Raw genomic sequence first — 18,396 nt, 5'->3', positions numbered from 1 at the left:
CGAGCGGTTCGCTTCTATCTTCGCGTCAGCGTCCGCTTGGACCTTCTTCTCCTTGGCCTCCAGCTGAGTGTTGGCCTAGTCGACGTGCTTGGCGTGGGCCTCCTGGGCGTCGGCTGCCTGGCGCCCCAGCGACTCCAGGCACTCATGCTCGGTGGCCTGCTCGGCGGACGCCCTTGCAAGGTCCTCCTCACGGGCCGCGAGCTCCCCCTCACGGGTGACGAGGGCCCCTTGCCGCGTACAAAGCAGTTGCGCCTGCACAACGTGTTGATCCAGGAGCTCCTTCAGCCGGGCCTTCGCCTCCTCACGGCGCTTGTCGGCAACGCTGCACCGGCGCCACCCTTCAGCAAGCCTTAGACGCTCCTTGGCAAGCCGCGCCTCAGCGTCCTGGAAATCCGCCCCGAGCCGGTCGAAAGCGGCCTTGTGTCACATAGGGCTCCGCGCCTAAGCAGAGTGTGGCTGCTCATGAGCGTGAGGGCCTGGCCCAGACTTGACCCCTCACTACCATTCGTCGTCGCGGCCTAGGGGCCCCAGGCGCCGATCACCAAGGGCAGGGGGCTCGCCGAGATTTCTCCCGCACTCGGCTGCCGCGCCGCGCCACGTGAGCCCGCCAGACCCGCCTCAGGGGTCTCGTGAGTGGGCGCGACCTGGGGGCTCACCTCGGCGCTCCCCGCGTCGTGCTCCTCCCCGTCACGAGAGGCGCTTGGCAGGAGAACGGGCACCTCGGCCTACTCCACCGCGACACCTTCTCTCATGGTAGGCTCCGCAAGGGACGAGCCCCCGCCTCCGGAGGGAGGCGCCCGAGCCTCTCCCATCTCGGCATCGGCGGCCACGCCCGCGCCCGGCTTTGGAGGGGCTACCAGCTCCCCCTCGACCTCCATACGCCCCGTCCCGGCGCCAGGACGGCGGGCAGCCACCCAAGCACCTGCGGTAGGCGTCGGCCCCCCTTTCGGGCTGGGGGCTGTTCGCGGTAAGAAATACAGTGAAATTGTCTTTCCCATTCTTTCCCCTGATCCTGCTACGAAGAAAGATGCTCATTTTTTAAAATATCTCATATATGTGGGCTGATGTAGGGTAGAAGCCTATACACCGATCTTTCACGAAAAGAGTGGATCCCGTGATAAACACGAAGAACACAAGGGGATATCACGAGGGAAAACACAGGAGGAACACTCAAACCAACGAGATTAGGTCACACATATGCTAGATCCGAGTACACATAGAGATCACACAGTCCGAATCCAACAAAGGATGATACATAGGGAACCGGTTCTTCTCCGAGAGGAGGTTTTGAGGTCTTCCCATTAGGGGTCTTGAATCCAAGTGGATCTTCTCCGAAGAGGTGACGATCCCTCACGATGGAGTAGATCTGGATGGATGAGCGAAGCTCTATCTCACATATGAGCTAACACAACGCTAACCTTAACTAGGAGGAGCTGGAGGAGTATATATAGTCTAGGTCCACGAAGGGGTAAGTGGGAGAGGGATACATGGGCCTCGGGCCCGATCTCTGTACGCACACAAGTACCAGACGTTCGCTAGGGACCGGTCGTCCGGTGGCTCGCGGGCTTCCGGGCGTTCGGTGGTCGCCGGACTTCCGCTATTTCCGTTCTATGAAGGTGACGTCGGACGTCCGGTGGCCTCGGACTTCCGCTAATTTTGGCTCGGGTGGAGTGGCGCTGGATGTCTGGCCCTGGCCGGTCGTCCGCTGGCTGGAAGGTGTGGCCGGTCGTCCAGTCCTGGTCGGACGTCCGCTCGATGTAGCTTGCGTTGGCTGGGACTTGGGCAGGTTGGCCTTCAGGTGGCGGACGTTCGGTCCCGACCGGTCGTTCAGTGGTTGTAGCTTCCGTGGCAGCTGTCGGCGTTTTGGGAACAGGGGTCCACAGACTTGCCTGCCTGCGGCCCACGGCGTGGCTCCGTGAGCGGGACCGTATGGCCCATCTTCACCAACAAGCACTCAAGACCCTCGCGAGGGGCCAAGCCTCGCGAGGCGAACGACACAAGACCTCCTTGGGAGCGGCCTCACGAGGCTGGCTTGCGAGGGGCGGAGAGATCAAGGCGAGGTAAACCTCGTGAGGTTCTCGTGACGTGAGCCATGACAATCAAGGCCAGGCGGGCGCCAGCACGCGCAGTGTCCTTGTTTCCTCTTTGGTGCTAAGGAAGCAAGCGCAGGCGAGGAGTACCGGGGCGTCAAGCAAAGGTTTCCATATCGGTGCAACGAGAGCAAGACCAGCGGGATGGCAAGACGGAGGTCACCATGGAGCCCAAGGCGGCATCACCACCAGAGCCTTTTGCAGGCGAAGACTGCTTTTGTCAGGATAAGCTGTACTAGCTGTCCCCTTCCAAATTGGCCGTTCTTGGCTCCCTTCCCGCTCAATATTTGGGGAGAGAACCAGGGCCTCTATACATAGGATTAATCACCACAGTAGGAGGCAACTCGTCTCGAACTCGTTCAGTTCATCCACACACCCACCAAACACAAGAACACCTCGCCTCAGGAGGCTGTTCTTCCCCTTTTACTGTTCATCATCAGCCCAAGAGGCAATCCACCACCACCATACTGGAGTAGGATATTACACCACAAGGGTGGCCCGAACCAGTATAAATCTTGTGTCCTTTGTGTTGCGAGTTCGTCGAGTTAGCCCTCGGGATCTTAGCGAAGCTAGGACGTGGATCGGTAGGGGGAGATCTTCGCGCGCACCCCAGTGTTCGAACCTAGAGGGTTTTGCCGGAACCCGAGATCCGACATTTGGCGCGCTAGGTAGGGGTGCGCCGAAGCTTCCCTTCCGTCGCTCCGCGCCCCGTTGCTTCATCGTTTCCATGGCGGACGCTCGCCGAGCTCGTGCTGAGCGACGGGCTGCCCTCGCCGCCCGCGTCGCCCAGACGGCTCCTGTCGGTGGGCCACCCCGTCGTTCTCCGTCGCCTGCCGCCAATGCCGCCACCGGCCCGGCGAGGAACGAGCAGCAAGCATCCTCGCTGCACCCCTCGGTGCGGCGGGACGGCCGCACAGCCACTCCATCGCTGACCCCGGCCGGTTCGTCATCCCACGCTCGTCGCGCTCCCGTGGACGCGCAGGCCGCTCTGTGCATGGCGCGCGAGCTCCTGCGCTACCGCCCCGTCGACGACCTCTACGAGGACTGGCTCAACTGCATCGCCGAGCTTGTCAGCGCCGCAGGAGGCTCCCCTGCGCCGTCCCTCTCGCTGCCTCGCCCTCCGCCAGCTACGGGCGACGTAGCTCACGGAGCCCCTCCACCACCTCTGCACCAAGATGGCGCCCTGGCGCCAAGGCACGCGGCTCCGCGGCGCGACCCACCGCGTCCGGCGCCCGCACGCGGAGAAGGAAGCTGCCAAGAAGTCCCTCGCCCGCAAGAGAACGCTCCACCACTTCCCGCACCGCCGCGTCAGGATCGCTTGCCGTGGCAGTGCGCGGGCACCAAGACCACGCTCCACCTCCAAGACGGGCCCCAGTGACCACGACCGGTTGTCGCACCTTCACCCCAGAGCTGTGTAGCGTCGCCTGGCCGGTCAAGTTCAAGTCAGACCTGCCTCCACGCTACGACGGCACCCCCGACCCCGCGGAGTTCCTGCAGCTCTACGAGCTGAGCATCGAGGCGGCCAACAGCGACGAGAAAGTCATGGCGAACTAGTTCCCCATGGCTCTCAAGGATGGTGCTCGTTCGTGGCTCCTGAACCTGCCTCCAGGCTCGATCTCCTCCTGGGACGAGATGCGCGACCGCTTCGTCGCCAACTTCCAGGGCACTTGCGACCGCCCACCGGCCGGGGGTGACCTACGCCGCGTCAAGCAACAACCAGGAGAGACCCTCCAGAAGTACATCCAGCGCTTAAACAACGTTCGCCTCAAGATCCCCAAGGTGATGGACGAGGCCATCATCTCCGCGTTCTCTGATGGCGTCCGCGACGTCAAGATGAAGGAGGAGCTCGCCATCCACGAGGAGCTGTGCACGTCTCTGGAGCTGTTTAACCTGGCGACCAAGTGCGCAAGAGCTGAGGAAGGGCGCCTCTCCCTCCTCGAGCTCCCAGCTGCGGACCCGGAGGAGAAGAAGGCCAAGGCCAAGGATGTGAAGCGCAAGGGAGCAGCCGTGCTCGCGGCGGAGCCGGACACCAAGCGCGGCAAAGACCAACCCGAGTCATCCAAGGGCGGCCGACCGTTCTGCGCCTTCCACAACCTGCATAGCCACAAGACCAGCGACTGCCAAGAACTCAGAGCCATTCGAGAAGGACGCTTTGGTTGACGCCCCGAGCGCAACGACCGGGGCTACGGCCGAGGAGGAGGACGTGGTGGCGGACGCTGGGATGACCGTGGCCCGCGCCAGGAGTGGCGTGACCGGCCCCGTGAGGACCGCTGGCAGGATCAGCCTCGCGAGGGAGCCTGGAGGGATCAGCCTCGCGAGGATCGTCCTCAGGGCAATGCTGGGCTCCCTCCGCTGCCGCCACCACCAAGAAGGAACGACGGCCACCATCAGGACGAGGGGGCTGGGGGCTTCCAGGAGCCGCGTGCCATCGCCTGTATCCTGGGCGGAGCTCAAGCCCCGGCCTCACAGCGCGTCTTCAAGCAGTTTGCTCGCGAGGTGAACGCAGTCCTCCCCAAGCTTGAAGCCACACGCCCGCTCAGGTGGTCCAAGTGTGCCATCACCTTCGGTTCGGCAGATCAGCTCAAGTGTGCGGCCACTGCTGGCGTTCTCCCCATGCTCTGTTCACCCGTCATCAGAAATGTACAAGTCACCAAGACTCTCATCAACGGCGGCGCAGGGCTTAACGTCTTGTCCGTCGACACCTTCGAAAACCTTCAAGTGCCCTACGACCAGCTTCAGCCTACCAAGCCTTTCTCAGGAGTGATCGACGGTTCCACCACACCGATAGGGCAGGTCCGCCTCCCTGTCACCTTTGGAGAACGCAACAACTACCGTACCGAACTCATCGACTTCGACGTCGCCCACATCCGTCTGCCGTACAATGCAATCCTCGGGTATCCAGCCCTTGCCAAGTTCATGGCGGTGACCCATCACGGCTACAATGTCCTCAAAATGCCAGGAAGTGGCGGAATCATCACGGTCCCATGCGAAGAAAGAGATGCGGTGTGCTCCCTCGAGCGTGCCTTCCAAGCCGCAGCGATCGACGACCCCGACAGCAAGGGCGAGCGCCCTCCTGAGGCCACCCCCAAGAAGAAGAAGCAGCTGCTCCGCGCAGGGCCTCAGGCAAGCGGCACCACGTCTGGATCGGCGCCCGCACCTGGGGCGCCTCCCTCCATCGCATAGGAAAGCGCGCCCGGCGCCCTCCTCGGGCTGGGCTCGGGGGCTCTCTTCTGGAGGGCCTCAGACCTTGCCAACATCACGAGGGAGGCACTTGGGCACCACTTGGAGGCGTGCTTCACGACACGTTTCCCTCAGGAGAACACAGGGCGAGGAGCGCCCACCGCTCAGGAGTTCATCCCCAAGACCACTCAGGAACTGCAAGACGCGAGGGCCATGCGCGAAAATCGTCGTTCACCTGGCGTAGCCTCCCATCCAGGCGAGGATGCCGGGCTGCGCGTCTGCGTCGACGTCTCATGGCTCAACAGGGCCGCGTCTCAGGAGCCCTTATGGCCTTCGCGCGTGGGACGCTGCGAGGGTCCACCGCACAGCTACGTTCGCATGCCTTTTGGCCTGCCGAGCGTGGCGTCTGCCTATCAGCACAACCTGCGGCGCGCCCTGGCGACTCAGGAGGCCAGGCACCACGCCGTCCCGACGGAGATGGAGACGGTCCTCAAGGAACCGCCTGGACCTCCAGAGCCTCCCGAGGCTCAGGGCCTCGGCGGCTCGTGAGGAACAACCCCTTCGCCGCGTACCTTCAGCTGCCCCAACATCCCTTCATCAACAAAACCAGGTGACATTTTCCAAGTTTATTTAGCTGGGAGTGCCCTCAGGGCTGCATCATTTCCAGGCCACGTGGGTCCATCCCTGCGGCATGTATCCCTTTTTATGTCTTTAGCTTACCTTGCTAGGGGCGCCCCTCGGGCTGCATCATCCCCAAGCCGCTCGGGCCTGACCCAGTGGCATGTATCCTTCCTGCGTTTACTTAAGCCAGTATGCTTTCCATGCTTAGTCTACCTATGACTATTACCTGCTCGATCGTCACCCACCATGGGAGCCGCGCGCCGGCCGTCTTTCTTCAGGATCCTTCGCGTGAGTAGGTTAAGCACGGCGTCTGTGCTCGGGCCCGTCCCTGCAGCGTCGATAAATCCAGCGGCTGAGCTCTGTCTAGCGGGCCGGCCCCGTTCACGTCACCTCCTAGGGCCGTTGGTGCTTGGCCTTCTCACGCGATAACCTCAGGAGATTCGTTCGGCGCAGGTTGTCTGACCACCTCGCAGGACCAGCGCAGCGAACAAAAACCAAGACCAGGTGCAACCCGCCTTGAGGTAGGGCCTCGTGAGTCCCGCACTGGCTCACGAGTGCCCAGATACACCTCGTCTAGCCCTACCGTGCAAGCCACGTGTCAGGGCGGGGCTATACACGCCCCGGGGGCTCTCCGTAGTAGGGAGTCCCCTCCCACGCACTAGTGGAAGCACCATGCTCCGCGCTGGCCGTCGACACTGCCGAGGAGCGGCTATGCCCGTGCACAAGCGGAAGCACTACACTCCGTGCTGGTGATAAACAACTGAGGGCGGCCTCACGGCCGTACCAACCTCAGGGAGCCCCAGAGCTCAGTGTCCGGCCTCACCGCAACGCCTTCCCTCGGTAGAGTCGCGCGAGGGGGTTGGGCACGGGGGCTGCGCTCGGGTCACGCCCAAGCGTACGCCACCTAGCCAGGTCCCCCGAACCTGGTCGTCGCGCGCCCCTCCCGAGCCGAGCCTCGGCGAGGGCAAAGGTATGAAGGTTGTTTGCACGTCAAGGGGGACTCCTGAGCATCGCGACTCAGGAGCCTAACTGGTCACATAGCCCCTCACTCCTTGGGTCCGTCCTGGTCTCCGGTCGGCCCAACGGTGGTTGAGGTATGCGCAGGGTCGGGCTCTGCCGACGTAGAACACCAAACCTATCCCCGCGTCTCCTTCCTATAAGCTGTTTGCGCGTCGAGGGGGACTCCTGAGCATCGCGACTCAGGAGCCTAACTGGTCACGTAGCCCCTCACTCCTTGGGTCCGTCCTGGTCTCCGGTCGGCCCAACGGCGGCTGAGGTATGCGCGGGGCCGGGCTCTGCCGACGCAGAACGCAAAGCAAATAAGAAGAAAAATCACAAAATCTCAAAGCAAATATTACAAGACATATTGTTCTCACAATATCAAACGCAAGTTTAACGCCTCCACGAGGCATGGTGCATGTTGCAGGAATAAAACAGGAAAGGAGCCGCAGGTCATCCCTGAACACCATCGACGCCCGCGAGAGGCACTCCTCCCTTGATGATGTCGCCTTCGTCTTGGTCACCGGCTGGAGCTGCAGGAGTGGCGGCACCTCCGGTCGAAGGCGCGGAAGCAAAGCCGCGGAACTTCTTCAGCAGGGCCTCCACCTGACCTTTCACGGTTGTGGCGGCAGCCGTGAAGTGTTCATCAGCCACAGGCTCCAACAGCTCGTCAAGACGAGCGCTGGGGTCACGAAGGTGCAGATGGCTGAAGACACGCGTGAGTGTAGCTGAAGAAAGGACATGAGCCTCTGCCTCTGCCATGGGACCGATGCCGTCCACGACTTCCTTGAGCGCCTTCACCAAGTAGGGAAGCAGCTGGGCGGGGCCATCCTCATCGGTGGTCAGCGGCCTCTCCAAGCCCTTTTCATAGAGTGACTTTAGAGCCTTGCGGGACCTCTTCTCGAGAAGCGCGAAGGCCGCGTGGTCCTCAGCCAGGACCTTCGCCTTGGCGTCAAGATCGACCTTCTTCGCCTCCACCTTCCGCTCCAGCTCCTCCAGCCGGCCGCGTTCAGCGGCCTACGTCTTCGCCAACTCCCCCAGCTCGGCGTCGCGGTTCTTGATGGCGTCCTCCCGGGCCCTCATCTCCTCCTCCTTCGCCCGGCGGCCACGAGCTTCTTCTGCGTGCTCATCATGCAGACCCTTCAGCTCGTCCTCCAGCGCCTGATAGCGGTCGTGGGAAGCCTCGGCGTCCTTCAGCGCCGCCTCGCGATCGGCTGCAGCTTGTGTGGCAGCTCGCTTCTCCTTCTCGGAGGCCGCCGCGGCCTGGTTGAGCGTCGCTCGGACCGCCACGTCAGACTGAAGCCAGCCGGAGGCCAGCTCCAGGCGCCCGGCTACCAGGCGCGGATCCGCGCCCAGGAGATCTTCCCGCAGCTGGGTCATCTCTGAAAGGGCACGCTCCAAGACAGCAGAGGAGGCAGAAGAACCTGGGAACAATGGCGCGACAGGAGAAGGAGGCGACGCCGTCACCAGGGTCTGGGAGACCAAGGGCTCTTGAGCCTTTGGGACCTCGGTAGACGAGCTGGACATCAGCACTTCCGGAGCCAGCGGGACCTCGGGGGCTGACTCCTCGTGACGACGCTCCTCCTGGTCTCGCGAGGGTGACCGGGCCGGGGAGGTGCGAGTGTTGTTGCCTCCTTTCTTCGCGGAGGGGGGCGCGGCCGCTGCATCCTCCTTCCTCTTCTTCGCCGAAGGCAACGGCCTGGTCAACCAAGGACGAACGTCAGGAGGCAGCAGTATAAGCATGGACAAGGCAAAGCTCGAGCACTTAATGGACCACCGCGGCGTAGTCCACCCTCCGCTTGGTGAGCTTGAAGCCAGAGAGCCTCGAGGCTTGAGGTACGGGTGCGCCGGCTCCAGGGCTAAACCGCTAAGGACTAGGAACCACACTAGCCGCAGCCCTGCTGCAGCAACGTCACCGCCCTTTCCTACCTCTCGACAGTTGCTTGAGCGCTAAAGGGGACCTCCTGAGCATCGCGCCTCAGGGGCTCTTACTGGACCTCGGGCCGCTCACCTCCTGGCCTTTACCACGACACGCGACCTGGCATACCAGCGACGGCTGCAGCCTACTTGGGGACCGGGACCTGTCAGCATAGAGCACCAAGTCGTCGCGAGGTCGGAAAGGGGAGACCGAGCTGAAGCAGGACTCGCGCTCGCGCAAGTTCATAATAAGGACAATATTGACAAAAGACATTATAGACCCTTTACACGCCCCCACGGGGCACTCCTTGATTCCTCGTAGGGAAGAAAGACAAGAACTTAGGGAATCCTATCTACACACGCCCTCTGGATGACGCCATCATCAACAGTGGGCCACCAGAAGCCGGCGCCAACCTCATCCAGGTCAGCGGCGGCGGCAGCCGGGCGCTGCAGCCCTGTTCCGGGCTCGGCGAGAGCTTGGGGGCACGTAGCTGTCGTCGCTCGTCTCCGGAGTCTCGTAGAGCTCGGGAGAATCGTTGGACTCCCAAGTGTCGCTGCGGCTTCCAGAGGAGCCACCGGCGACGCAAGCAGCGGGCCCTGCCCCTGCGGCAGCGATAGCCTGATGACCTCTCCCGGAGCAGCACTCCAGACGGCGACCTTCTGCGTCGAAGACCTTGAAGAACAGCATGGAGGCGCCATCGTACTCGAAGTGGATCGCGAGGGCGCCCTCCGCACGACACACTCGGGCGACCTCACCCCAGCCTCGGGTCATGAAGATCTTCCCCGAAGAGACGGCCTCAACCTCCGCTCCGGTCGCCGGCGTGTCGCAGCCGGTGTGCTGCAGCCAAAGCTCAAGGGGCCCCCTCGGCGGCATCTCAGCAGAGAAAAAGGAAGGGAAGCGGATCCAAGTGCTCGGGGGCATCGCCGCCCACAGCACGAGCTCGCGCGAGGAGTCCGTGGCGTGGACTCCAGGAGCGGCGACGCGCGCCACCGCGGCACGGCGACCATGGCCGCGGCCCGCGCGCCGACGCTCGTCGCCTCTCCCACCTGAGCCCCCGACTTGGGCGTACAGGGGTAATGGATACCCAGGAGGAGGCAGCTCGCACCAAGGCCTCGTCACCACCTGCATCGCCGCCGTGCTGCGGCGATGGACCGGCCTCTTCTTCGGCGGGAGCGACACCGGCCCGTCGAGGGGAGTCTTTCCTTTCTCCGCGGCAGAAAACCTCCGGATGGGTGCCATTGGTGTCGCAGCTGGCAATGGAGCAAGGGGGAAGAAGCAAGCGGAATGGGAAGAGATGGGCGACGGGGGCTACGACCCCCTCCCCATTTATAGTAGGAGAAGGCCAACCAGCGCCCCCCACGATCACAGGTAATGATGGTTTTTCCTTGCATGTCGCAGGGACTTGTCAAGTCGGGCAGTTGCCGAGGCTGCGTGGGGAAGCGGAGACGCCCACGTCCAATCAACTGCCACGCGTCGACCAAGGCCACAGGCTATTGGGGCCCGCGGCGCTCCGCACTTGCCCTTTGGCTTCGCCTCGAAGCCAAGTCCGAGCGCGCCTTGGACCCGGGGGCTACTGTCGGCGTTCTGGGAATGGGGGTCCCCAGACTTGCCTACCTGCGGCCCACAGCGTGGCTCCGTAAGCGGGCCCGTACGGCCCATCTTCACCAACAAGCACTCAAGACCCTCGCGAGGGGCCAAGCCTCGCGAGGCGGACGACACAAGACTTCCTCAGGAGCGGCCTCACCAGGCTGGCTTGCGAGGGGCGAAGAGATCAAGGCGAGGTAAACCTCGTGAGGTTCTCGTGACGTGAGCCATGACGATCAAGGCCAGGCGGGCGCCAGCACACGCAGTGTCCTTGTTTCCTCTTTGGTGCTAAGGAAGCAAGCGCAGGCGAGGAGTACCGAGGCGTCAAGCAAAGGTTTCCATATCGGTGCAACGAGACCAAGACCAGCGGGACGACAAGACGGAGGTCACCATGGAGCCCAAGGCGGCGTCACCACCAGAGCCTTTTGCAGGCGAAGACTGCTTTTGTCAGGATAAGTTGTACTAGCTGTCCCCTTCCAAATTGGCCGTTGTTGCCTCCCTTCCCGCTCAATATTTGGGGAGAGGACCAGGGCCTCTATAAATAGGATTAGTCACCACAGTAGGAGGCAACTCGTCTCGAACTCGTTCAGTTCATCCACACACCCACCAAACACAAGAACACCTCGCCTCAGGAGGCTGTTCTTCCCCTTGTACTATTCATCATCAGCCCAAGAGGCAATCCACCACCATCACACTGGAGTAGGGTATTACACCACAAGGGTGGCCCGAACCAGTATAAATCTTGTGTCCTTTGTGTTGCGAGTTCGTCGAGTTAGCCCTCAAGATCTTAGCGAAGCTAGGACGTGGATCGGTAGGGGGAGATCTTCGCGCGCACCCCAGTGTTCGAACCTAGAGGGTTTTGCCGGAACCTGACATCCGGCAGCAGCTCTTCTTCTTTTCCTTCGCACTTGGTGTCCTCGCCGTCTTGTCCATTGGATGTAGATGTTCCGTGGCTTTCCTCCAAGTACCTGATCACACATAGTGTTTCCGCTTGAGGTAGCAACCATGTCTCATGCATAGAAAGTGGTAGTTCAGAAAGGAGCGAGTTCACCTTATCTTTGATAGCCTTTGCTCGTGCTCTTGTCATTGGTCCAAGTGGTGTCGTGGGAGACGTAGGTAGGTCCATGGGGATGACCTTGGGATGCTCCGCATCATGTCCCCTCCCTTGGGAAAGATCTGACCTCGGATCGAAATCTTCATCACCATGGTAGGGCGAAAGATCCTTGACGTTGAAGACGTCGCTCATGTTGTACTTGTCGCGCGGGAGGTCGATCTTGTAAGCGTTGTTGTGGTAGTGTGCTAGCACCTTGAAGGGTCCATCGGCTCGTGGTAGAAGTTTGGAATTGCTTTCGTTCGGGAAGCGTTCCTTGCGAAGGTGTAGCCACACAAGATCTCCAATGTTGAATATCATGGGTTGGTTGTTGACGTTGATCTTGGTCGCGAGTCGTTGTACTTGACGCTCGATGGTGTGCCTTGTATCTTCATGCATCTTCTTGAGATAGTTCACTCGGGCACTCGTATCCATGTTGATGCGCTCTTGTAGTGGTAGAGGAAGAATGTCCAATGGGGACAACGGGTTGGAACCGTAGACGACCTCGAAGGGGGACTTTCCGGTAGTCGAATGTCTTGCGCGGTTGTAGGTGTACTCGGCGATGGGTAGGCACTCTTCCCACTCCTTGATGTTCCTCTTGATCAATACGCGTAGTAGAGGGGAGAGTGTTCGGTTCGTCACTTCCGTTTGGCCGTTGGTTTGTGGATGGTATGCCGTGGAGAATAGTAGCTTGATTCCGAGCTTGGCGCATAATGTCTTCCAAAAGTAACTCAAGAACTTGACATCGCGGTCCGAGACAATCGTCTTTGGCACTCCGTGTAGGCGCAAGATTTCTCTACAAAAAAGATTTGCAATATGTGAAGCATCGTCTATCTTGTTGCATGGTATGAAATGTAGAATCGGTCCACAACAACAAAAACAGAATCCTTTCCATTTCTAGTTCTAGGCAAACCAAGCACAAAATCCATGCTAATATCTTCCCATTGTTGGTACGAAATTGGAAGAGGCATATAGAGGCCATGAGATTGAGCTTTAGACTTAGCTTTGCGACATGTAGAGCATCGGTTGGTGAAGCGGTTGACGTCGTGGAACATCTTGGGCCAAAAATAGTTCTTGGAGAGCGTAGCAAATGTCTTATCGCATCCAAAGTGTCCCATTAGTCCGCCTCCATGAGATTCTTGCAAAAGCAACAAACGAAGAGAAGACTCGGGGATGCAATGTTTGTTAGCTCTCATAAGATGATCATCTTTGATGTAATAGCGTTCCCAAGATGGATGCGTTAAACACTTTGCATAAGGAATAGCAAAAGTAGGATCATTCACATACAAGTCTTTTATGTGCTCAAAGCCAATGACATTCAATTCAAGTTGAGTAACAAGCATGCATATACGGGAAAGCGCATCCGCCACAACATTGTCTTTGCCTTTGATATACTTGATGACGTAAGGAAAAGACTCGATGAATTCACTCCATTTAGCATGACGCTTGTTCAACTTAGTTTGACCCTTAAGATACTTGAGCGTTTCATGATCGGTGTGAAGAATGAACTCATGTGGACGGAGATAATGTTCCCATTCGCGCAAAACTCACACTAACGCATATAGCTCTTTGTCATAGATGGGGTAATTGAGTTGCGCGCCGGAAAGTTTCTCACTAAAGTATGCTACGGGGCGCTTCTCTTGCATTAACATGCCTCCTATGCCATAACCACTAGGATCACAATGGATCTCAAAAGGTTTGTTGAAGTTTGGTAGAGCAAGCACGGGAGCGTGAGTAAGCAAATTCTTAAGCTCATTGAAAGCGGTGTCTGGGATGTCCCCCGAACAAACGGTGCATTTTTCTTAGTCAAAGCATGCAAAGGTGAAGCAATGGTGCTAAAATCCTTCACGAATCTACGGTAGAAACCGGCTAGACCAAGAAAACTACGCACTTGTTGCAAGTTAGTTGGTTGGGGCCAAGTTTTAATAGCATTGATCTTGGATTCATCTACATGAACACCCTTAGAAGATACTACAAAGCCCAAGAAAACAAGCTTATCAACGCCAAAAAGGCATTTGTCCATGTTAGCGTAGAGACGCTCTTTTCTAAGATTGCAACACGGTTCTAAGATGGGTGACATGAGCTTTGAGAGATTTGCTAAAAACAAGGATATCGTCGAAGTAGACAACAACAAACTCACCAATACAAGGTCGAAACACATAATGCATAAGACGTATGAAAGTACCGGTTGCTTCCGATAAACCCATAGGCATAACTAACCACTCATACAAACCAAACTTTGTTTTGAAAGTGGTTTTCCATGCATCACCCTCTTGTATGCGTATTTGATAGTAGCCACTTTTAAGATCAATTTTTGAGAAAATAGTGGCACCGCTAAGCTCATCTAGCATACCATCAAGGCGTGGAATGGGGTGCCTATATCGAACGGTGATAGCATTGATAGGTCTACAATCGGAACACATGCGAAAGCTACCGTCTCTTTTTGGCACAAGAATGACCGGGACAGCACAAGGCCTCAAACTTTCACGCACATGTCCATGGTCTATGAGATGTTGTACTTGCCTTTGTATTTCTTTGGTTTCTTCGGGGTTGACGCGATATGGGGCCTTGTTTGGAAGAGGTGCTTCGGGGATGAGGTCGATGCGGTGCTCGATGCCTCGTAGTGGAGGTAGACCCGGAGGTAGCTCGTCGGGGAAAACATCTTGGAATTCCTGCAAGAAGATAACACCAAAGGTAGATTGTGAGAGGTGTTAGTTTTTGGTGCCTCATCCTTGCACAAAAGGACATGGTGCATGACACTTGATGGGTTCTCATACACTTCTCTCATCTCACGTTTGGTGGCACATAGGACTAAGTTCTTCCTGACGCTCATTGTGGAGGCACTCAATTTGGGCTTGTGGCGCTCACTCTCTTTTTGGTGGTTCGCTCTCTCACTATTCTCTCCACGATGGGTGGCTTGCTTGTCGGCGATCACTTAGCTTGGGGACATAGGTCGTAGAACATACTCCTTTCCTTTCATCTTGAAGCTATAGTGATTCGTTCGTCCGATGTGGATGACACCGCGGTCAAATTGCCATGGTCGTCTAAGGAGTAGGTGGCAAACGGACATCAGAACGCCATCATACTCCAAAGTGTCTTCGTAAGCTCCGTTCTTGAAGGAGACTTGTACCCTATGCTCGACTTGGATAGTGCCGGAGTCGCTTAGCCATTGAACCTTGTAGGGGTGCGTGTGCTTCATCTTGACCAATTGGAGCTTGGAGCATAGTTCTTCACTTGCTAAGTTATGACAACTCCCTCCATCGATGATGACCTTGACGGACCTTTCATTGATGCCGACCTTGGTGTGGAAGATATGGCATCTTTGGTCTTCTTCTTGTTGATGTTGAAGAGTCAAGACCTTGGAGACGACGAGGGAGGGGCTCGGATCTTCGTCACAGAAGACTTGATCATCTTCATCTTCGTTCACTTGCCGGTGCATGGCCACTTTCTCAAGGCCTTCCATTTCCCCTTCACTCATGGAGTCATAGGTTCCATCGTTGTTAAGGATCATGGTGCGCTTGTTTGTACACTCAAAGGACTTGTGGCCTCGGCCGCCGCATGTGAAGCATTTGAAGGAACTTGTCTTGATGGTCTCATCGGTTGGGTTAGATGATGATGAAGCTCTCGGCTTGAAGTTGCTTGTACTAGGAGGACGACTTGAGGTTGTCGAAGTTTTCTTGTAACTTGACTTGTCGCCGTTGCTTGTAGATGGCTTGGTTGAGGTAGAAGGTGTTGGAGTCGTTGAAGCTTGAGAGTTGGAGAAACCATAGGACTTGGATGAGAACTTGGCATATTTGAAGTCATCTTGCACTTGACATTCCGCCTTGGTAGCTTGATGCACTAGCTCGATGAGGTTCGAGTATGGTTGGAAGTCGGCGATCTTCTTGATAGGGTGATTGAGTCCATTCAAGAAACGTGCCATAGTTTGCTCATCATCTTCCGTGACATTGGCTCGTATCATGGCAATCTCCATTTCTTTGAAGTACTCTTCAACGGTCTTTGTTCCTTGCTTGAGGAGTTGGAGTTTCTTGAAGAGGTTGTGGTTGTAGTAGGTTGGCACGAAACGTGCTCTCATGACATCCTTCATTTGCGTCCAAGTTGTGATGGGTGGTTCTCCTCTTGCCTCGCGGCGCTCGATGACTTGTTCCCACCAAATGAGGACGTAGTCTTGAAACTCAAGAGATGCCATCGCGATCTTCTTCTCTTCCTCATAGTTGTGCAAGCGGAAGATTTGTCAACCTTCAATGCCCATGAAAGGTACTCTTTGGGGTCATTGCTTCCGGAAAAGTTGGGCATGGTGAACTTTAGCTTGCCGTAGCGTTGCTCTTCATTGTGTTGGGGTCGGGGATGATGACGTCCTTGACGAGGAGGATTGTCTCCCTCAACTTGTTCTTGTCTTGGAGGATTTCCATTGTCGTCTTGCTCTTGTTGAACTTGATGTTCTTGGTGAGCTTGTGGAGTAACTTGTCGAGCTTGACGATGCACGCGAGCTTGATATATTCGTTCTTCAACTTCATCACGAAGCGCTTCTTGTTGCTCACGAGCTTGTCGGTTGCGCGTGGCTACGGCTCAACTTGAATCTCAGAGGGCACGTTGCGCCTCAAGTGCTTGAGCTTCACGTAGTTGTTGTTCTTGGCATTGTGCGTCGGCATCTGTGCATCTTGGTGTTGGCGCGCTCGCTCTTCCTCTTGTTGTTGGCGTAGACGTTGCCGTTCTTGTGCTTGCGTGAAAGTAGCTTGGTTTTGACGGTGTTGATGTTCTTGCGCGCGAGCTTGCTCTTGAGAGTCGGTGTCGTGTAGAGGATTGTGGTTTGCTTGACGATCTTGACGCACAGCTCGACGAAGAGTGTTCGATGTCGGGGTACTTGAGCCGGAGATGGTGTCGTCGGAGTGTCGACTCGAGCGGCTCCGTCTTGAGTAGGACGACGAGGTAGACGAGCAATTGACCATCATGGTTCGAATATCCTCTTTGAGGGATGCCATGGATGTGTTGAAGTAGTCTCTTGTACGTTGCTCGGATTGTCGTAAGTCGGATGCTAGGTTGTCGATGCGGTCGCCCAAAGCTTGTTGCTCTTGATGCAAAGCTCGTTGTGTTCCAAATAGGTGTAGCTTGGTGACGTAGTTGTTCGGGTCGTCGTCTTGTTCAAGGAAGAGTGGGTTTGTAGAAGAACTTGGCCTATCCATCATTCCAACGAAAATATGTGAGTGGGAGAAAGAGAAGAACTTATACCAAATGTACCTTGACTGATGTTGAAGATGGATCAATGATCACTCAATGTGTAACAAGGAAATAGCACAACTGGTACCAATTCTTGTCGGTTCTCACACCTACACAAGTAAAAGCTTATGTTGGAGCTTGGTTAGGATGGTGGCACCAAATTTGATGCAATTTTTAGTGAGCTTCGGTAATGTTGGAAAAGGTTCACAAATTTGCAAATGCAACAACTAGACCAATAGCAAGATAGGTTTCACGGAAACACACACACAAATAGATAAGTGGGGTCGTGCAACCAAGGAATGAGCCAAAATGTGGATTCCACGAAAATGCTTTTGTTGCACAACACTAGAGAGACGCTAGCACGATTGCACAATAGGCGGATACGAAACTTGTGCACAACCTACTAAGCAAAAATGCAACGACTTCTATCCCAAGTATGCTATATGTATGGTATTCCGATGATATGATCCAAGATGATCGAGTATGAAAATCTTAATGTTGTATGATACTATGGTTCTTGCTTATAAGCACTTTGCTTATCTTTCCTTTTTGCTTAAAAGCTTGTTTGGCTCTTTCTCTTTTGAGCTCTTTTCTCATGCAAAACTTCACGGACCAAGATAGCAATTGTGTATATGCGATGACAACCTTGTGACACAAGAGATAATATCAAGACATGCACCACGATGGTATGGTATGTATGCGATGGGAAGTATGAGCACTAATGTGCACAAGTCACGTTGCCGGCAATACTCAAAGGCTAGTCTCAGTGGGTAAGTTACGCAAAAGTAAGGCTATGGGGTTATCAATGGAATGCAAGGTAGGACATGTTGGGGAACACAGAATTTCAAAAAAAAATCCTACGATCATGCAAGATCTATCTAGGAGATGCATAGCAACGAGCGGGGAGAGTGTGTCCACGTACCCTCGTAGACCGAAAGCGGAAGCGTTAAGTAACGCGGTTGATGTAGTCGAACGTCTTCGCGATCCAACCGATCAAGTACCGAACGCACGACACCTCCGCGATCTGCACACGTTCAGCTCGGTGACGTCCCTCGAACTCTAGATCCAGCTAAGGCCAAGGGAGAGTTTCGTCAACACGACGGCGTGGTGACGGTGATGATGAAGTTACTGACGCAGGGCTTCGCCTAAGCACTACGACAATATGACCGACGTGGAAATCTGTGGAGGGGGCACCGCACACGGCTAAGAATCGACTTGTGTGTCTATGGGGTGCCCCCTGCCCCCGTATATAAAGGAGCAAGGGGGAGGCCGGCCGGCCCTCATAGGGCACGCCCAAGGGGGGCAATCCTACTCCAAGTAGGAGTCGGATCCCCCCTTTCCTAGTCCAACTAGGAGAAGAAGGAAGGAGAGGGGAAAGAGAAGGAAGGAGGGGGCGCCGCCCCCTAGTCCAGTTTGGACTAGGCCCATGGGGGGGCGCGCGGCCTGCCCTTGGCTGCCACTCTCTCTCTCCTAGGCCCAATAAGGCCCATTACTTCTCCGGTAGTTCCGATAACCCTTCCGGCACTTCGATATTTATCCGGTGACCCCCGGAACTCATCCGGTGTCCGAATAACATCGTCCAATATATCATTCTTTATGTCTCGACCATTTCGAGACTCCTCGTCATGTCCATGATCACATCCGGGACTCCGAACAACCTTCGGTACATCAAATCACAAAACTCATAATACATATCG

The sequence above is a fragment of the Aegilops tauschii genome, chromosome 2 (genome assembly GCF_002575655.3).
Source record: "Aegilops tauschii subsp. strangulata cultivar AL8/78 chromosome 2, Aet v6.0, whole genome shotgun sequence".
NCBI lineage: Eukaryota > Viridiplantae > Streptophyta > Magnoliopsida > Poales > Poaceae > Aegilops > Aegilops tauschii.
This window is presented reverse-complemented; position numbering follows the sequence as displayed.